Source organism: Suncus etruscus, chromosome 4 (assembly GCF_024139225.1).
Source record: "Suncus etruscus isolate mSunEtr1 chromosome 4, mSunEtr1.pri.cur, whole genome shotgun sequence".
NCBI classification, from domain to species: Eukaryota; Metazoa; Chordata; class Mammalia; order Eulipotyphla; family Soricidae; genus Suncus; species Suncus etruscus.
Window position 1 is genome coordinate 10762270 of NC_064851.1, and position 19974 is coordinate 10782243.

The 19974-nt window shown below is 49.6% G+C and overlaps 1 long non-coding RNA gene across 1 annotated transcript in view; it reads left to right on the forward strand.

Annotated features, from left to right (window-relative positions):
* The first annotated feature begins 4886 nt into the window (after positions 1-4886).
* Positions 4887-19974, forward strand: part of LOC126006682 (uncharacterized) — a 105161-nt gene continuing 90073 nt past the window's right edge. Inside the window, exons 1-2 of the long non-coding RNA XR_007494873.1 lie at positions 4887-4939; positions 18422-18500. This is a non-coding gene — a long non-coding RNA (uncharacterized LOC126006682). The remainder of the gene's footprint in view (positions 4940-18421; positions 18501-19974) is intronic.

A 19974-nucleotide genomic window follows, 5' to 3' on the forward strand; every position in this document is an offset into this window, starting at 1 on the left:
AAAGTTACAAGCCCTAAACTGGACGCAAGTCTCTGGGATCCATGTATATCGTTCTGGGACAGAGACACTGGTTGGCTGCATGCAAGGCCAGTCCTTCAGCCCTGTTCTATCCCTCAACCCCAATGTTCTCTTTAAAAAAAAAAAAGCTTTATTTATTGATTGACTAATTGATTGGTTGTTGGGCCACACCCAACGGCGTTCAGGGATCACTCCTGGCTCTGCACTCAGAAATCACATCTGACAGGCTGGGGGACCATATGGGTGCCGGGAATTGCACCAGGTTCCTCCCGGGTCAGCCGCATGCAACGCAAACGCCGTGCCACTGTGCTATCTCTCCAGCCCCAACCAAAGCTCTTTTTGGATTTATCTCCTTTCCCCTGCATTGACTGGCTCCAAGGGCAGTGGTCACTTTGGTGAAATCTTTGTGATTACAGAGAAGGAAATGCTCCATACATCATGCTAGGAAGCTGGACTTTCAGGGAACAAGTTCCCTGTACAACAGACCTGATAGTTTGACACTCTTCCTTCTGCTTTAATACCCTGCTTTTTAATATTTTATTTATTGAGTGATGCCAGGAATTGAACCTAGGACCTCACACAGTCAAAGCAAATACTCTGGCTGCTTTCTGAGTCACATTCCTGGCCCCTAATTGAATTCCTGGGTGACAGAGAAACAACTACTTTTTTTTCTTTTTTTTAAGGAGAGAGGAGGAAAGGAGGAGTGTCTTCCCTTCTGCAAGCTTAAGCTCCTGCCCTTACACCACATGGGGGAGATGACCCAAGTCCTTTGTCTTTCAAGTTTCCTCAAGCCTTCCTCAAATCTCAAGGTCCTCATTTGTGAGATGGAGGGAGGAGGATGGTTCCCATCTCAAGGCATTATTATGAGGATTGAATGAATAAAAAAGTAGAGATTTTCCTCGAACCAAACTTAGCACACAGCACTTGGGAGACTGCTGCTAGTTCTGAGTTGTACAAGTTGATTAGAAGCAGGGCGAAAGATCTCCGCTAGGTGTCACAATTCAGCAGGCGTTGGTCCCTCAAGTTTGTCTTGGGGCGTTTGGCTGGAAACATAATGTTTGCTTATTATCATTTTTGATTTGATTTGCCTATTTCAAGGGGGATATCATGACAGACTCTCTATTGAAATCTCTGGGATCCGGGGATTCCATGGTACGGCAGGCAGCCAGGCAGGGCTGGAAGGAGCTGTTTGGAGCCTGGCCTTTCTTTGTTCAGAGTCTAAGTCATGTATCAATTCATTGTCCCACCCAGATATTTTGCCAGTGGAAGAGGGATATTGGAGCCGAACGATAGCATAAAGGGTATGGTGTTTGCTTTGCACGCGTTTGACCTGGGTTCAATTTCTAGCATTCCATATGATCCCCTGAGCCAGCCAGGAATAATTCTGAGTGCAGAGCCAGGAGTTAGCCCAGCTGGCTGTGGCTGAAAGGCAAAAACAAGCAAGCAAAAGGGGGGTGGGGAGTGGGAGGGTGGGGTGGGGTGGGAAGGAAACTATTAAGAGGAGAAAATGGGATGTTTCCTGAGAACCTGGATATGGTCCTTTCACCGAGATGGTAGTTATTTTCCATCTCAGTGTTTTCCAAATGTCCCAAATAAAAACTCACCCAGAGCCTCAGGATTCTGATTCATTTTGTTTGTTTGTTTGTTTTGTTTTGTTTTTGGCCACACCCGCTGACACTATGAGCTCAGAAATCACTCTTGGCTTGGGGGACCAAATAGGACGCTGGGGATTGAACCCAGGTCTGTCCTGTGTCAGCCACGTGCAAGGCAAACATCCTACTACTGTGCTATCGCTCTGGCCCCTTGGAGCTTCATTTCTGTTTGACTGCACCCACTGGCACTTAGGGCTTACTTTTGGCTCTGTGTTCAGGAACCATTCCTAGAGATGCTTTGGGGAAATCCTGTGTGATTCTGGAGACTGAATTTAGATTGACTACAGCAAAGCAAGTGTCTTACCCACTGTATTCTTCCTCCAGTCCTATTTCTTTAAAACAATATTTTTTTTTAAATTAGTCAAATTGAACAGTGGGGGGGGTTATATACCAACTTTTTTTTTGTTTTTGTTTTTGGGTCACATCAAGCAGCGCTCAGGGGTTACTCCTGGCTCTATGCTCAGAAATCGCCCCCTGGCAGGCACAGGGGACCATATGGGATGCCGGGATTCGAACCACCTTTCCTCTGCATGAAAGGCAAATGCCTTACCTCCATGATATCTCTCTGGCCCCAATACCAACTTATGTGATACTAACGTTATGTATATTTGTTTTTGGTTTTCGGGTCACACTTGGCAGCACTCAGGGGTTCCTCTTGGCTCTATGCTCAGAAATCACTCCTGGCAGGCTCAGGGAACCATATGGGATGCCGGGATTCAAAAAACCGTCCTTCTGCATGCAAGGCAAATGCTCTATCTCCATGCTATCTCTCTGACCCCAAAACAATAATATTTTTAAAAGATGGTCAGAGGGGCCGGAGAGATAGCATGGATGTAGGGTGTTTGCCTTGCATGCTGAAGGATAGTGGTTCGAGTCCTGGCATCTCATTTGGTCCCCCGAGCCTGCCAGGAGTGATTTCTGAGCGTAGAACCAGGAGTAACCCCTAATGCTGCTGGGTGAGACAAAAAAAAAAAAAAAAAAGATGGTCAGAGAGCTTGTACAGCAGGTTAGGAATTTGCTTTGCAAGCAGGCAAGCAGGCAAGCAGCCAACCTGAGTTTGATCCCTGGTACCTATGGTGTCCTGAGCTCCCGACTCCTCAGAGTACAGAATTAGGAATAAGCCCTGGATACCACCAGATGAAGCCCTAAAAAGACCAAAAAAAAAAAAAAAGGCAAAACAACAACAAAATGGGAGGGGGTTGTTCTTAGTTTTGGATCACAACTAGCATTACCCCAGGTTATCCCTGGCCTTGCATTCAGAAATCACTCCTGGTGGGCCCCAACACCATAAGGGATGCCGGGCTCCACTCTGCAGTGCCAGAGATTGAACCTGAGTTGGCCATATCATCTCTCCAGTCACAGCTTCCTTGCTTACAGGCAGAATAAAACCATCATTTGATGTGTCTCCATCACAGAGCAAACAGTGCACTTTTGATTATTATTATTATTATTATTTATTATTATTAATATTTTTTGGGGTCACAACTGGTGGTGCTCAGGGTTTACTCCTGGCTGTTCTCAGAAATTGCTCCTGGCAGGCACAGGGGACCATATGGGATGCCAGGAGTTGAACCACCATCTGTTCTGAATCAGCTGCGTGCAAGGCAAACACCCTACCGCTGTTCTATCTCTCTGTCCCCATGTATTATTATTATTATTATTTTGATGGGGGGGGGTCACATCCAGCTGGGTACTCAGGGATACTTCCCAGGAACTAAGTAGTGCTCAAACCAGGCCTCCCATGAACAAAGACTGCTCCCCAATCCTCCCTGCTCTGGGGCTGGTATTATGCAGTGTCCTCTCGTAGGTATGGAGGTCTGGAGAAGAACGAGCCCATTAGGACCCAAGCGAGGTTGCACTCGCAGACCTGGCTGGCTCTGCACCCCATGGTTGCCAGCACACCCGGCTGTCACTTGTTGTCTGACAGTGAAATCTTTCCTCAGCAAGACCTTGTCTCTCCGTGTCACTATGCCCTTTCCTTCCTGCAAGCTGGACAGTGTGAAATGCAGCCGTCCAAGGGCTGCTACAGCCACTGCAGGGATCAGGGCTGGTGAGGTTGGGAGGGCAGGTAAGGAGACAGATGATGGGGCTACGTCTAGTCTACTGGACTCCTCAAAGATTGTGTCTGCATGAGGCCAGGGAGAGAGGCGATGGCTGGAACCACGCCCCCAGAAGACCACGCCCACTCCACGACACTCACTGATAGGCCCCGCCCCTGCGCTCTCGCCCCGCCCACACTATAGGTTCCGCCCCTACCCACTGCCGCGCCATTCCCATATAGGCCACGCCCCGAGTCCTAGCCCAGCCCACAAGAAGGCCCCGCCCCACCCACGGCCTCCCCATTGACGGATAGGCCTGCTATGTGGGCGGGGAATGGGCGTGGGCGTGGCCTATCCTGAAATGGCGAAGCCATAGCCCCGCCCATAGTTCAGAACCTGCCCCTCTCCACGGCTTCGCCATTTCAGGATAGGCCACGCCCACGCCCATTCCCCGCCCACATAGCAGGCCACGCCCCCGCCCGACACCTCACCGTTTTCGGAGAGGCCCCGCCCCCTGAGCCCTCGCCACGCCTCCATGCAACAAGCCACGCCCCTCCCTGCGGCCTCGCCTTGCCCGGATAGGCTTAGCCCCGCCCCTTGAGCCCTCGCCCCGCCCACACTGCAGAACCCGCCCCGCGCCTTCGCCATTCCCGGACAGGCCTCACTCCGGCCCCGGCGCCCTCGCCCCGCCCGCCTACACACAGGCCCCGCCCCTTCCCACGGCTTCGCCATTCCAGGAGAAGCCTCGCCCCGCCCCCTGCGCTCTCGCCCCGCCTCGCGCGCTCCGGAGCGAGCCTTCGCCTTACGCGGACAGGCCACAACCCGCGCCCAGCTCCCTAGCCCCCGCCCACAGACAGGCCCCACCCCGTGCCGTCGCCGTTCGCGGACAGGCCCCACTCCGCCCCTTGCGCTAAAGCCCCGCCCACAACCTCAGGCAGGCCCCGCCCCTCCCTACGGCCTCGCGGTGCCCGGATAGGCCTCGCCCCGCCCCTTCTTTATAACCCCGCCCCGCCCACAGTAGGCCCCGCCCCTCCCTCGGCCTCGTCATGCCCAAATAAGCCCCGCCCCGCCGCTACTCTCTAGCTCTAGCCACGCCCACAACCAGGCCCCGCCCCTCGCCCTGGCAGCACCCGGCCCCGCCCCCTATTTCCGCTGGCGGCGGCGGCGGCGGCGGCGGCGTTGGAGCGCGGGGAGCTGGAGCAGCGGGACCCCGCATTCCTCGGAGCTGGGGTGAGTGCGGGCCCGGGCGAGGGGGTCTGGAGCTTTGCGGGGCGCCGGGGAGTGGGGCTCCGCGGGGAGAGCATGAGGCGAGTCACGGTGCTCCGAACCCTGGCATGGGGTGGGGGGTCCCCTTTGGGAGGGCTTGGGGGGGGGGGCTCGAACCCGGGGCCGGGGGAGTGAGTGAGTGATCGGGGACAGCCTTTGGGTAGGAGGCACGGCGGTGGGCAGCCCCAGCCCAGCCTAGGGCCCGAGGGTCGCATAAGTTCTGCCATGCTTGGCTAGGGAGCTGCCCGGGAGGGCCTGGGAGGAGCTGTCAGGGGGTCCCGGAGTTGCAAAGGGGGCGCTGGCCTGGCCCGGCCTGGGGGGCTTTGGGGGGCTTGGGGTGAGGCTTGAGCTTCAGCCTGCAGCTCCCCAGGGCCCCAGGCCACCTCTCGGGCCACTGGGTGGACAGCCAGCCGGGGAGACAGGCATGCCCTCTCTCCCTCCCTCCCTCTGTGCAGCCCAGTTTTGGGGACTTGAGAAAACTTTCTTGTTGGGCTTAAGCAAATAAAGTGGGGGGCCCCGGAGAGATAGCCTGGAGGGAGGGCTTTTGTTGGCTTGGCATGCAGAAGGACCGGGGTTCGAATCCCCAGCATCCCATAGGGTCCCCCAGGAGTGCCTGCCAGGAGTGATTTTTGAACACAGAGCCAGGAGAAACCCCTGAGTGCTGTCGGGTGTGACCCCCAAACCAAACCAAACAAACCAACCAACAAAACAAATAAATAAAGTGCTCACAAGAAACTAGCTTGGTAGGAGATCTGCGTCTCTGCCTCCTACCTGAGACCTACAGCTTTGTAGGGCCTCTTTGAAACTAGAAGTCATTTGCTTTCTTTATTTCCCCCCAAATACCTGGAGTGTTTAGGGAAATTCAAAGCAATGGTCCTACAGAGTACAGCCTCTCTGTACACCTTTTTTTAAGGGTTTCTCCTCTCTAAACCCTAAAAATAAGAAAAAAAAAAAACAAAAAAAAAAAACCAGGGCTGGGCCGGAGAGATAGCATGGAGGTAAGGCGTTTGCCTTTCATGCAGGAGGTCATCGGTTCGAATCCTGGCGTCCCATATGGTCCCCTGTGCCTGCCAGGAGCAATTTCTGAGCCTGGAGCCAGGAATAACCCCTGAGCACTGCCAGGTGTGACCCAAAAACCAAAAAAAAAAAAAAAAAAAACCAGGGCCAGAAAGATAGCATGGAGGTAAGGCTTTTTGCCTTGCATGCAGAAGGACAGTGGTTCAAATCCCAGCATCCCAAATGGTCCCCCGAGCCTGCCAGGAGCGATTTCTGAGCATAGAGCCAGGAGGAACCCCTGAGTGATGCCGGGTGTGACCCAAAAACCAAAAACCAAAATAAAACAGAAACAACAACAGAAAACCCCAAGAAAGGAGATATAGAAGTGGGGCAGCAGTCACCTCACTTTGCAGAGAACCAAATTCAGGACAGGGGGGAAAGGTTCTTTCCTCTGGCCTGCAGCTGTGCCCCTCTTTGCGGCCACTCAGGTATTTCCTCCTCCAGGAAGCTTTCCTGGACCAGCCCTGCACATGGAGGACTTATGCCCTGATCCCTATCTGCCATGCTTCCCTCTCTCTACTAAAAATAACCTTCAAGAATGTCTTGTATGTATGTATGATCTGCTGTAAAGATGTGGGGACCGGCTTGTCTCTGTACGTCGTGGGGAGGGGGAGAGAGTTATTATTATGGATCATTGCAAACAATGGCCCGGACAAATCATTTATATTTAGCCGAGGAATGTAGCCGGGGAGACAGACGTTCACACGGCTTCCGATCTTGCTTGCGTCTGCGCCTGGCCCGGGCCCATGCAGCTGAGCTGCGGGCTGGAGTGACCAAGCGAAGGGGACAGAGATGGGTTAAGATATAAGATACAGGGGCCGGAGAGATAGCACAGCGGTGTTTGCCTTGCAAGCAGCCGATCCAGGACCCAAGGTGGTTAGTTCGAATCCCGGTGTCCCAGATGGTCCCCCGTGCCTGCCAGGAGCTATTTCTGAGCAGATAGCCAGGATAACCCTTGAGTGCCGCCGGGTGTGGCCCAAAAACCAAAAAAAAAAGAAAAAAAAAAAAAGATATAAGATACAGGGGCCGGAGAGATAGCATGGAGGTAAGGAGTTTGCCTTGCATGCAGAAGGACAGTGGCTCAAATCCTGGCATCCCATATGGTTCTCTGAGCCTGCCAGAAGCGATTTCTGAGCACAGAGCCAGCAGTAACTCCTGAGCACTGCCTGGTATGACCCAAAAACCAAAAAAATAAATAAATAAATAAAAGACATAAGATACAAAGGGGCCAGAGCTATAGTACAGCTATCATAGCACAGTGGGGAAGGCCAACCCGGGTTCCATCCCTGGCATCCCATATGCTCCTCCAGAGCATGGCCAGGAGAGATTTCTGAATGCAGAACCAGGGGTAATTTCTGAGCATCGCTGGGTATCGCATAAAACCAAAACCCAAAAATCCACAAAGGAGGGGCCTGAGTGATAGCACAGTGGTAGGGCGTTTGTTTGCCTTGTACACTGCTGACCCGGGATGGACGGGGTTCGATCCCCCTGATCCCATATGGTCCCCCGAGCCCACCAGTAGAAACTTCTGAATGCAGTCAGGAATAAACCCCGAGAGCTGTTGGGTGTGACCCAAAACCAAACCAACAAACAAAAAAATAAAAAACCAAAACTCCACAAATGGTCCTTTGATCTACATTCTCACTGCAGATCAGTCTTGGGTAAGACTTTGAGCAGCAGTGTTGTAGACTAGAATGAAGTGAGGTCTTCTCTGAAGGGGCGTGTGTGTGTGTGTGTGTGTGTGTGTGTGTGTGTGTGTGTGTGTGTGTGTGCGCGCGCGTGCGTGCACGTGCGTGGTTCTTGGGGGTCAGGGCTTCCTCCTGGCTCTGTCCTTGGGTTCCTCCTCTTAACGCTGGGAGGCTGTATTATATACAGTTGCTGGGTTTGATTCCAGGTCAGTCACCTGCAGGGCTGAAGCGGACTTTTTGTGGGTGTCCACTTGAATCAGTTTTTACTCTGACTTTTAGAGCCTATATTTAATATTAAGAGCAATAAGTGGTGTTTATAAAATAATCTGCCATTGACCATATTCTTACTCAGCACCTTAGCTGTCTGTAATTTTATTGGATTCATGCTTAACTTTGCAAAAGCTTTTGGTTTGGGGGCTTCACCCAGTGGTATTCGGGGCTGACCCCTGGCTCTGAATTCAGAGATCACTCCTGAGGCAAAGGGCACAGGCTATCTTACGGTGTGCTGGAAACCGAACCGAGTTGGTCGCTTGCAAGGCATCTATCTCTCTTGCCCCAGTTTTTTTTTTTTTTTTTTTTTGGTTTTTGATATTTGGGCCATACCCGGCGACACTCAGGAGTTACTCCTGGCAGGCTCAGAGGACCATATGGAACACCAGGGATCAAACCGGGGTCCATCCCGGATGGGCCACATACAAGGCAAACACCCTATCATAGTGCTATCGCTCTAGCTCTGGTATTTGTTGTTTTAAGTTGTCTTCTTGTAGTGTAGGAAAAGGAAGCTCAGAGAGAAGTGACTTCTATGAGGTCACAGAGCTCATTAAATGGAAGAAACAGAACTTGAACTGTGACTTCTAAGCCCTCTGCACTGTGTCTGCTTTCTTTTCTCCAGGCTACCATTCTTTTTGTTTGTTCGTTTGTTTTAGTTTTTGGGCCACACCCGGTGGTGCTCAGGGATTACTTCTGGCTCTGCGCTCAGAAATTGCTCCTGATAGGCTTGGGGGACCATATGGGATGCTGGGGGTCAAACTTGAGTCTGTCCCAGGTCAGCCATGTACAAGGTAAATGCCTGTCTGTTTTGTTTTCTTTGTTTTTTGGATCACACCCATTGACGCTCTGAGCTGAAGAATCGTCCTGGCTTGGAGGGACCATATGGGACTCCGGGGGATCGAACTGCAGTTCGTCCTAGGCTAGCACTTGCAAGGCAGATGCCTTACCTCTAGCGCCACCACTTCGGCCCATAAACGCCTAACTGTCATGCTATCCCTCCCACCCCTATACTGAGTCTTAACTGGCACTACCCATTTGTGCCTTTCTGGGCAAGTTGCCTCCTTTTCTTTTTATCTTTTGCTTTTGCTTTCTGTCCCGTCCCGGTCCCCCCCCCCCCCCCCTCACACACACCCAGCAGTGTTCAGGGCTTACTCCTGGCTCGCACTCCGGGATGACTCCTGCCACTGCTCAGGGGGTCATATGGATGCTGGTAACAAACCCAGATCTGTTGTATGCAAGACAAGTACCCTACCCATTTGTACAATCATTCTGGCCCCTCCTTTCTTTTTTCTTTCTTTTTTTATGCACCATATCCCATGATGCTCAGGGCTTACTCCTGGCTTTTACTCAGGGATCACTCCTGGCAGGTCTCAGGAGACCATATGAGGTGCTGGAAATGGAAGCTGGTGAGCTGTGTGTAAGACCACCCCTAACCTCTGCTTTGTATTAAAATGTTTTCAGGGTATCTTTTACATTTAAATTTAAAAATTTTTTTTTTTTGGACCATATCTGTCTGTGCTCAGGGGTTACCACACTCAGGAAACACTCCTGGAGGTGCTTTGGGGACTGTATGGAATGCCAGGGAATGAACCCCGGGTTGGTCACATGCAAGGAATTTTTTTTTTTTTTTTTTTTTTTTTTTTGGTTTTTGGGTCACATCTGGCAGTGCTCAGGGCTTACTCCTGGCTCTGTGCTCAGAAATTGCTCCTGGCAGGCCTGGGGACCATATGGGATGCTGGGATTCAAACCACAGTCCTTCTGCATGCTAGGCAAAAGCCTTACCTCCATGCTATCTTTCTGGCCCGGCAAGGCAATTCTTTACCCACAGTACTATCTCTTAGGCCCCCAGGGTGTCATTTATCTATCTATCTATCTATCTATCTATCTATCTATCTATCTATCTATCTATCTATCTATCATCTATCTATCATCTATCTATTTCTCTATCTATTTCTCTATCTATCTATCCAGGGTGTCATTTATCTATCTATCTATCTATCTATCTATCTATCTATCTATCTATCTATCTATCTATCTATCTATCTATCTATCTATCTATCATCTATCTATTTCTCTATCTATTTCTCTATCTATTTCTCTATCTATCTATCTATCTATCTATCTATCTATCTATCTATCTATCTATCTATCTATCTATCTATCTTGGTGTCATCTATCTATCTATCTATCTATCTATCTATCTATCTATCTATCTATCTATCTATCTATCTATCTATCTATCATCTATCTTTTTGGGCCACAACCGGTGATGCTCAAGGGTTACTCCTGGCTATGTGCTCAGAAATTGCTCCTGGCTTGGGGGACCAGATGGGATGCCGGGAGACTGAATCACTGGGAGCCTGAATCACAGTTGGTCCTAGGTTAGAGCATGTAAGGCAAACGCCCTATGGCTGGCAGCACTGCTCCAGCCCCCGGGGTGTCTTTGAGCCTTTGATAATTATCTGAACAAGATAATCATAGCTGCCAGTCCACTAATGAAAAAGTGAGCTTCTTTTTTTTGTTTGTCTGTTTGTTTTTCATCTTTTATCATGGGTTTTTTTTGGTAAATCACACCAGAAAGTTTCCCACCTGGCTGACTGTAAATGTCAGATCTGACTCTGTGAGAAGCATCTTCCCCTGTACCCTTTAAGCAACCTTCATTCAATTTAATGTCCTGGATTGTATTTATTAACTCCTCAGACCTGTTTTCCCTGGTCAACAGTGCTCTGAAGCGTCTGGTTTTGATGGGGTTCCCCAAGACTGGGGGTAAACTGGCTGGAGTGTGGGTCCCCATCTGTTGGCCGGCCGGATGGTTAAGGGTAAGACCCTGGGCAGAGGCCTTCCCCCCATTTCAGCCTCCGCTTCCTGCTGGCAGAAAGAAGGAGGTTAACTCCACCAAACTCTGGAGCTGCTGGGAGGAGCAATGATGAGATAATGTATAGGAAACACATAATTTAGGGCCCTGTACACAGCAGGTGTGCAGTCAATGGTGGGTGTTATTTATAACTGAGCTGAAGAGACTAGACTAATATGCTCAGACAAGTGAGGGTAAGACCTCTTTCCTTTCGCCACTGAGGCCCTGGCCTGCTGAGGGTTGTCATCCCCCATTGACTCACCAAGAATGAATGAGTCTAATCCAACTACCTTAGTCTGCACTTAGCATCCTTCCTGTCTGTCCCAATTGGCTGTTCCAGCCTTTTTTTTGGGGGGGTCACATCCGGTGGCCGCTCAGGGGTTACTCCTGGCTCTGCACACAGAAATTGTTTCTGGCAGGCTCGAGGGACCATATGGGATGCTGGGAATCAAACCCAAGTCCGTCCTGGATCAGCCACATGCAAAGTAAATGCCCCACTGCTATGCTACCTCTCCGGCACATGGGCTGCTCCATATCATCTCCAACTCCTCTCTGTCTCGTTTTCAGCCATGGTTTCACTCACACTGACTCCAGTTCCTAGCATGCTTTGCTCACTCCTTCCATGCCTGGTAGTGGGCATGATTCCTTTTCCTTCTGGCATGCTGGCCCTGTTTCCTACTCCCCTCTTTCAAGTTTTTCCATATCTGGCCTCCTTCATGGATCATGGTCCACGCCACCCCCCACCTTCATGCCCAGAAAGCCTTTTTTTCCTGGAGGTGAAATTGCTCTCAACTACCCAGCCATTCCTCCCCCCTCTCTCTTCTCTCTCTTCTCTCTCTTCTCTCTCTTTGTCTCTGTCTCTGTCTCTGTCTCTGTCTCTCTCTCTCTCTCTCTCTTCTCTCTCTCTCCTCTTTCTCTACTCTTCTGGCATCTGGCCTTGGCCTTGGCCTTGGGTAGTTCTCAGAAAATGCCACAGACTCTTGGCTGCTTAGTGAGAGTGGGTGTGTGTTCTGACGTTCCAGTCCTAGTTCTCGAGAGCTTTCCAGGTGAAGGAAAAGGAGAGGGAGAAACTTTGAAAGTGAGAGTTCAAGGTCACAGATGAGTGGCCAGTGTTTGGAGCCAGTCCAGAGGGTTGGAACTGGGATACAGGCATTCCCTGATGTGAGGAACACTTCCTGCCACCTTGAAAGCAAACTTTATTTGGTTTTGTTTATGTTTTGGGGTCACAGCCAGCAGGTACTCTTGGCTCTGTGCTCAGGAATCATTCCTGAGGGTGCCCAGGGGACCATATGGGAGGGCAGGGATTGAACCTGGTCAGCTGCCTGCGAGGCTAGTGCCTTATTTGCTGGATTATCTCTCCAGGCCCTGGAGGCAAACTTTGAAGGCCTGTGTTTTCACTGAAGACAGGTCCACCTCCAGAAAAAGTTCTGAGAAAGTCCTGGGTCTGTGGATAGTTCACTTGGGCCCATGAGGGGGCTACATGGAGGGAAACAGAGAGAAAGGAATGGACAGATCGGGGGACAAATGGCTAGATTGTTGGGGTGGGGCATATCCCTAGATTGTTTTTGGGTCTGAGCACAGCGGAGCCTGGAGTAACCTCTGAACATTGATGGGTGTGGGTTTATTTGTTTGTTTTGTTTTTGGGCCACACCCAGTGGCACTCAGGTTGCTCCTGGCTCCATGGACAGTATGGGATACTGGGGAATAAACCTGGGCTGCCTGTATGCTAGACAAGCCCCTTGTCCTGCCTGCTGGACTCTCCCCAGTCCCCTGTGCTCCTCCATTTAAACCATATTCTGGATCCTGTGCTTTGGCTTCTGTTTTTAGTTTTCCCTCCTTGGCTTCTTTAATTGTTGCTGTAGTGATTATTGGGGTTGGGGTTGGGGGTCAGGGAGACTGGTAGGAGGGGGTGGCTGTCTCACATTGGTTGTGCTCACACACTTCTGTTGCAATTCTCAGTGGGATTTGTGCCAAAGTTTAGTCGTGGCCCTTGGAATCAGTTTGTTGCCTGAATTGCACAAGGCATGGTGCCAGCACAAGGCAAGTGACCCATCTCCCACAGATCTGGGCTCTCAAACTTGCGAGGTCCTTTCATTTTTTCCTGTGTTTGGGCCACACTCAGCAGTTCTCAAGGCTTACTTCTGGCTCTGCACTCAGGAATCACACCTGGCAGGCTTGGGGACCATATGGGATGCCAGGTGGTTGGACTAAGCAATCCATGGGTAAAAGGGTCAGAGGTAGTGTTATCCACAGCTAAACAACTAAACATTTAATGAGAGAGAGAGGGAGAGAGAGAGAGAGAGAGAGAGAGAGGAGAGAGGGAGAGAGAGAGGGAGAGAGGAGAGAGAGAAAGAGGGAGAGAGAGGGAGAGAGGAGAGAGAGGGAGAGAGAGAGGGAGAGAGAGAGGGAGAGAGAGAGGGAGAGAGAGAGGGAGAGAGAGAGGGAGAGAGAGAGAGAGGGAGAGAGAGAACGAGAACAAATAAGCTACCATACAATCCTGAAGCATAGGAGCAACAGCAATAGCAGGAACGTGGCTAAGCAGTCAGGCAGGGAGGTAGGCTCTCTCTGGACCTGATTTACTATGGCTGGCAGGTAGAAGACAGGCTTCCTCCACCAACAGGTGGGTCTGGCTTTGCATAGCCCATTCCCAATTGCCCTCCAGAGGCAGTTACAGGGGGGACAGCTTATACCTGAAGCCATCAACCTTTAAGGGACAGGAGCAGACTTAGGGATGAGTTCCTACACCTGGGATTAAACCCAGGTCAGCAGCATGCATGGCAAATGCCCTACTGGCTGTGGCTGTGCTATTGCTCTGGTTCCATGGGGGGGGGGTGTCTTTTTTTTTTTTTTTTTTTGTGGTTTTTGGGTCACACCCTGCAGTACTCAGGGGTTACTCCTGGCTTCATGCTCAGAAATTGCTCCTGGCAGGCACAGGGAACCATATGGGACGCTGGGATTCAAACCGATGACCTTCTGCATGAAAGGCAAACACCTTACCTCCTTGCTATCTCTCCGGCCCCGAGTTTTAATTAATAATTTTTTAAATTGATTCACCATGAGATACACAGTTCCAAAGTTATACATGGGTGAGTTTCAGTTATTCAGTGTACAGCACCCTTCACCAATGCACTTTTCCCACCTGCAGCATCTCTAGTTTCCCTCTATATACTCTCCCACCCCTCTGCCTGCCTCTATGGCAGGCATTATTTTCTTCTCTCTCTCTCTCTCTCTCCTCTCTCTCTCTCTCTCTCTCTCTCTCTTCCTCTCTCCCTCTCTCCCTCTCTCTTTCTCTCTCCCTCTCTCTCTCCCTCTCTCTTTCCCTCTCTCTCTCTCTCTCTCTCTCTCTCTCTCTCTCACACACACACACACACACACACCTTCACCCTTTATTTCCCTTTAGACACTGTGGTTTGCAGTATAGTTACTGAAGGAGTATCACGCCTATCATGACCTCCTTTCAGCACCCAGTTCTTGTCCAGAGTGATCATTTCCAAGTATTGCTGTCATAGTGGTCCCTACTCTGTCCTAACTGTACCTCCCACTTTGTGGCAAGCTTCGTACCATGGACTTGGTCCTCCTTACCCTACCTTTTTGTTTTGTTTTTGGCTCACACCTGGTGGTGCTCAAGGGTTACTCTTGGCTCTCCGATCAGAAATCAAACGCCCTACTGCTGTGCTATCTCTCCGGCCCCTCCTTACCCTCTTCTTAATCATTTTTGGGTATTATTACCATTTTTATCTTTTTTTTTCTACATTCGACAAATGAGTGCTATCATTTTATGTCTTTGATTCATTTGACTCAGCATTATTCTCTCCATATCATCCATGTCAAAGCAAATTTCATGGCTTCATTTTGCCTAACAGCTGCATAGTATTTCATTGTGTAGATGTACCACAGTTTCTTTAACTACTCATCTGTTCTTGGCACTTAGGTTGTTTCCAGATTCTGTCTATTGTGAACAGTGCTGCAATGAATATTGGAATGCAGCTGCCTTTTCTGCTCTGTTTTTGGGTCACTAACGTATATTTCCAGGAACATTATTTCTTGGTCATATGGAAACTCAAAATTTCTAGTTTCGTAAGGACTGTCCATATTGTTTTCCAAAAAGACAACCAGTCTGCATTCCCTCCAGCAGTGAATGAGAGTCTCTTTCCTTTCTCCCTTCGTCATGCCAGCACTGGTTTTTCTTGTTCTTTTTGATGTGTGCCAGTATCTCTGATGTGAGATATCTCATTGATTTGATTTATATCTCTCTGATGATTAATGCTGTGGATCATTTTTTTCATGTGCCTTTTGGCCATCTGTATTTCTTCTTTGAGGAATTTTCTTTTTTCTTTTTTTTTTTTTTTTTGGTTTTTGAGCCACACCCGGCAATGCTCAGGGGTTACTCCTGGCTGTCTGCTCAGAAATAGCTCCTGGCAGGCACAGGGGACCATATGGGACACCGGGATTCGAACCAACCACCTTTGGTCCTGGATCGGCTGCTTGCAAGGCAAACACCGCTGTGCTATCTCTCCGGGCTCCTTTGAGGAATTTTCTATTTATCTCTTCTCCCTATTTTTGGATGGGGTTAGTTATTAGTGCCTTTTATATATATATATATATATATATATATATATATTTTTTTTTTTTTTTTTTTTTTTTTTTTTGGCCACACCCGGTGACGCTCAGGGTTTACTCCTGGCTATGCGCTCAGAGGTCACCCCTGGCTTGGGGGACCATATGGGACACAGGGGGATCGAACCGCTGTTCACCCTAGGCTAGCGCTGGCAAGGCAGACACCTTACCTCTAGCACCACCTCGCCGGTCCCAAGATATTAACCCCTTACCAGATAGGTATAGGGTGAAAAATTTTTCCCAATTTGTGACAGTCTTTGTATTCTGGTTACCATTTCTTTTTTATTCTTGGTTTTTGGTTTTTGGGTCACCCCAGCGGTGCTCAGAAATCACTCCTGGCAGGCACAGGGGGACCATATGGGATGCCGGGATTCAAACCACCATTCCTCCTGGATCTGCTGCGTGCAAGGCAAATGCCCTACTACTGTGCTATCTTTCCAGCCCACCATTTCCTTTGATTTGCAGAAGCTTCTCAGTTTAATATAGTCCCCTAGCCTTTTTTTGTTTGTTTGTTTGTTTGTTTTTGCTTCCACTTGTTTGGTTATTGGTGTTTCAATCATGAAGATGCCTTTAGCTTCAATGTCATGGAGTATTCCTCCTATGTTTTCCTGTATGTACCCTGTGACATCAGGTCTAATATCAAGGCCTTTAATCCATATTGATTTGACTTTTGCGCACAGTGTTAAAAGGAGGTCTGAGGGGCCGAAGCAGTGGTGCAAGCGGTAGGGCATTTGCCTTGCATGTGCTAACCTAGGATGGACTGCGATTTGATCCCCCGGCATCCCATATGGTCCCCCAAGCCAGGAGCAATTTCTGAGTGCATAGTCAGGAGTGTTACCGGGTGTGGCCCAAAACCAAAAAAAAAGAGAGATCAGCTGAGGCTAGAGTGATAGTCCTTTGAGTAGGGCACTGGCCTTGCGTGTGACTGGACCCAGCTTCCATCCCCAGCATCTCCCAAGCCCCACTAGGAGTGATTCCTTGTGTGCTGAGCTAGGAGTAAGCCCTGACCACAGCCCAGCTAGCAAACCAAACACAAACCTAAAAAAGGAAGTGGGATCTCGGATCATTTGTGAAACTGCTTAGAAGCAAACTTGGCCTTAAGGAAGGTTGCTGAACTGGTTGTTAACAGCTAGTGCCAATCACTGTCCCCAGGGATGGCCGTCAACAAGAGCAGATTGGCAGCCCTCCAGGCCATCAGCTCCCATAGCCTCTCCCCTGGCCCAGGCCAAAATGCTGAGAAGCTTAGGACAGCTCAGAGATGGACTCCTGAAGTTCCCCGGCTGCCATGAATCCTGCACCTTCAAGAAGCCCCAAGAATATATATGGTTTTTGGTCTTTTTTTTTTTTTTTTTTTGGTTTTTGGTTTTTGGGCCACACCCGGCAGTGTTCAGGGGTCACTCCTTTCCTGCTATCTGCTCAGAAATAGCTCCTGGCAGGCACGGGGGACCATATGGGACGCTGGGATTCGAACCAACTACCTTAGGTCCTGGATTGGCTGCTTGCAAGGCAAATGCTGCTGTGCTATATGGTTTTTGGGTCACACCCGGCAGTGCTCAGGTTACTCTTGGCTCTGCGCTCAGAAGTCACTCCTGGCAGCCTCGGGGGACCATATGAGATGCTGGGATTTGAACCAGGATTTGTCCTGTATTGGCCGTGTGCAAGGCAAACGCCTTATCGCTGTGCTATCGCTCCGACATCCAGCCCCAAGTATTATTTGTCCACAGGCCTGTCTCTCTCTGTGACTGTTTCCCCTCAGAGTCAATTGTTTCCTGCATTTATTTTCACACCCCAAGTTAACTACTCTGCCCACACCACTCTTGTTCTCTCTCTCTCACTCCAGAGTTATTTGCACCCAAGTTTTTTTTTTTTTTACTGTACTTGGGGTTCCTCCTGACTCTGCACTCAGAAATTGCTTCTGGCAGGCTCAGGGAACCATATGGGATGTCAGGGATCCAACCTGGATTTGTCTCAGGTCAGCAGCATGCAAGGCAAACGCCCTACCACTGTGCTATCACTCCGGCCCCTGAAGGTTAAAACTTTTTATTTTACGGGGGAGGCATGAGTTTAGACTCCAGACTTGCACCCAAGGATCACTCCTGGTGGGGTGTGTTAGGCCATATACAGTACCAGGGATTCTGTTAGGGTTGGTTACATGCAAGGCAAATGCTTTATTCATTGTTTTGTCTCTCTACACTCCCCACAAAGTTGTATTTTTCGTTTGTCAATTTGTAGGGACTACACCTAGCATTGGTCAGGAGTTATTTCTGGCTCTGTGCTCAGGAATGATCCCAGTGGTGACAGGTTAGAACTGGATTTGTGGCAAGCAAGTGCTTTAACCCTGTATTGTTTCTCTGGCTCAAGCTGCGTTTATATAAACATATGCATAAATATAATGTTTTTATATTTAGTCAAATTTGCAAATAATCAAAATTACACATGCTGGGGCTGGAGAGATAGCGGGGCAGGTAAGGGCTTGCTTTGCACATGACTAACCTGGCTTTGATCTCTGGCATCCCATATGGTCCCCTGTGCACCAACAGGAGTGATGATTTCTGCGTGCAGAGCCAAGAGTAACCCCAGAGTATCACCAAGTGTGGCCCAAAAGCAAACAAAAATTACTTAAGTCCTTGGTTAGCCTATGGTTAGCAAACAAGTAGTGACAGAAAGTGTCACTTCTCGACCTGCTTGGAGCAAGCGTAATTAATAGAGCTTGGCTGTCCAACTTGCTCAGTGTGCATTAGGTAACCCCCTCCTGCACCCCCACTCAGTGGGAGCTGGACATTGGCCGGAATGAATTTCTAGACCTTTCTAGCTCTTTCCTTCTATTAACTGTTAACTGAATGGGAGATTGCTGCTTCAAAAAAGAGATGATTACTAGACAGAAACCACTTTAGAACAGCTCCACTCAAAGTGATGCACTCTCTCTCTCTCTTTCTCTTTCTCTCTCAACTTTTCCTGCAGAAATATCCTGGATCTTCTTTTGTCTACTCGCCACTGAGGTGTTGGCAGGAAATTGCCTGAAAAAGCAGCAACAACAAAGGTCAGTGTTGGTTCGTCTGTGACCATTGTGTGAGGGGGTTCTTAAAAACGTGTGTGCTGGCTACTGTCTGAAACCCAACTCTCTCTTGTTCTCTCACTGGGCATGGAGGGCAGATCTGTGCCCTGCTCTGGGCTGAGAATCTTTTAAGTAGAGTGTTGGGTTGGGGACTCGGAGAAGAGTCTCTCCTCCTCCCCCACCTTTTCTGAGCCCGTTCTCCATGGCTGTCTCTCTTGGTTTCCCCACTTGTACAGAGGAAGCCTGAGGAAGCCGGTATGGCTGTTCACTTCCCGTTTCCTGTCTCCTCCCAGAAGGGTTGTGAGCCAGAGGGCACGGAATCTCCCACTCACAAGCCAGAAAGAGTGGGGGAGAAGGTAGCAGTAAGGAATCATTCTGCCGTGGGAATGCCCACCAGGGTGACCCCCTTCCCAGAGGGTCACCTGGACTTTGGCCTTGTGCTCTCTCTCTGTCCCTCACGTCTGTGCCTTTGAGCTAGGGAGTAGCTGGAAGGCCATCTCTGGTATGGCCAAGCTGGATCCCCAGGTCACTGCATATAACCCTGGGCCTTTGAGTGCTTTCATTGACTCTGTTTTTGGGGTGAGGTGAAAGGACATTCTGGCAGTTCCCAGAACTCACTCCTGGCTCTACACTCAGGAATTAGTCCTGGTGATGTTCTGGTGACTCTGAGAATCCTGTGATTGAATTTAGGTTGCTTGCGTGCAAGGCAGGTGCCCTACCTGCCCAGGCCTTGTTTTCATTGCCAGTCTGCAGTGTTCCAGGAGTGAATCTTCTGTTTGAGGTTAGGATTGGGCCACCCCCAGCTATGCGCTGGGCTTACTGCTGGCTCTCTCTATGCTGAGAGATCACTTCTAGGTGGGCTCAGGGGATCTTATGCGTGCCAGGGATCGAACCTGGGCTGAGCCTTACTCACTGCACTGAAATAGAAATAGAAATTAGAACCTCTTACGGTTCTAATATGCTTAGTACTCCTATTTGCCTTCCTCGTTAGCCAGACTCTTAGGTCGACTTCCAAGTGTGCCCTTGTGTCATTGAATTTAGAATGTGTTAAGTCCTCATTTGAATCTTTTTTTTTGGTTTTTGGGCCACACCTGATGGTGCTTAGGTGTTACTCCTCCTGGCTGTTCACTCAGGGGTCATCCCTAGAGATGTTCAGGAAGCCATTTGGAATGCAAGGATTGAACCCAGGTTGGACACGTGCATTGCAAACACCCTATTATCTGTGCTAGCACTCCAACCCCTTGAATCTCTTAATTTTCATAAGAGCCTTCAAGTATCACAATCTGTCCTTGCCTTTTTTTTTTAAACTTTATTTATTGATTGATTGATTAATTAGTTTTGGGGCCACACTCGGCAGGACTCAGGGATTACTCCTGGCTCTGCACTCAGAAATCGCCCCTGGCAGGCTGGGGGCCCATATGGGATGCCAGGAATCGAACCGGGTCCCTCCCAGGTCAGC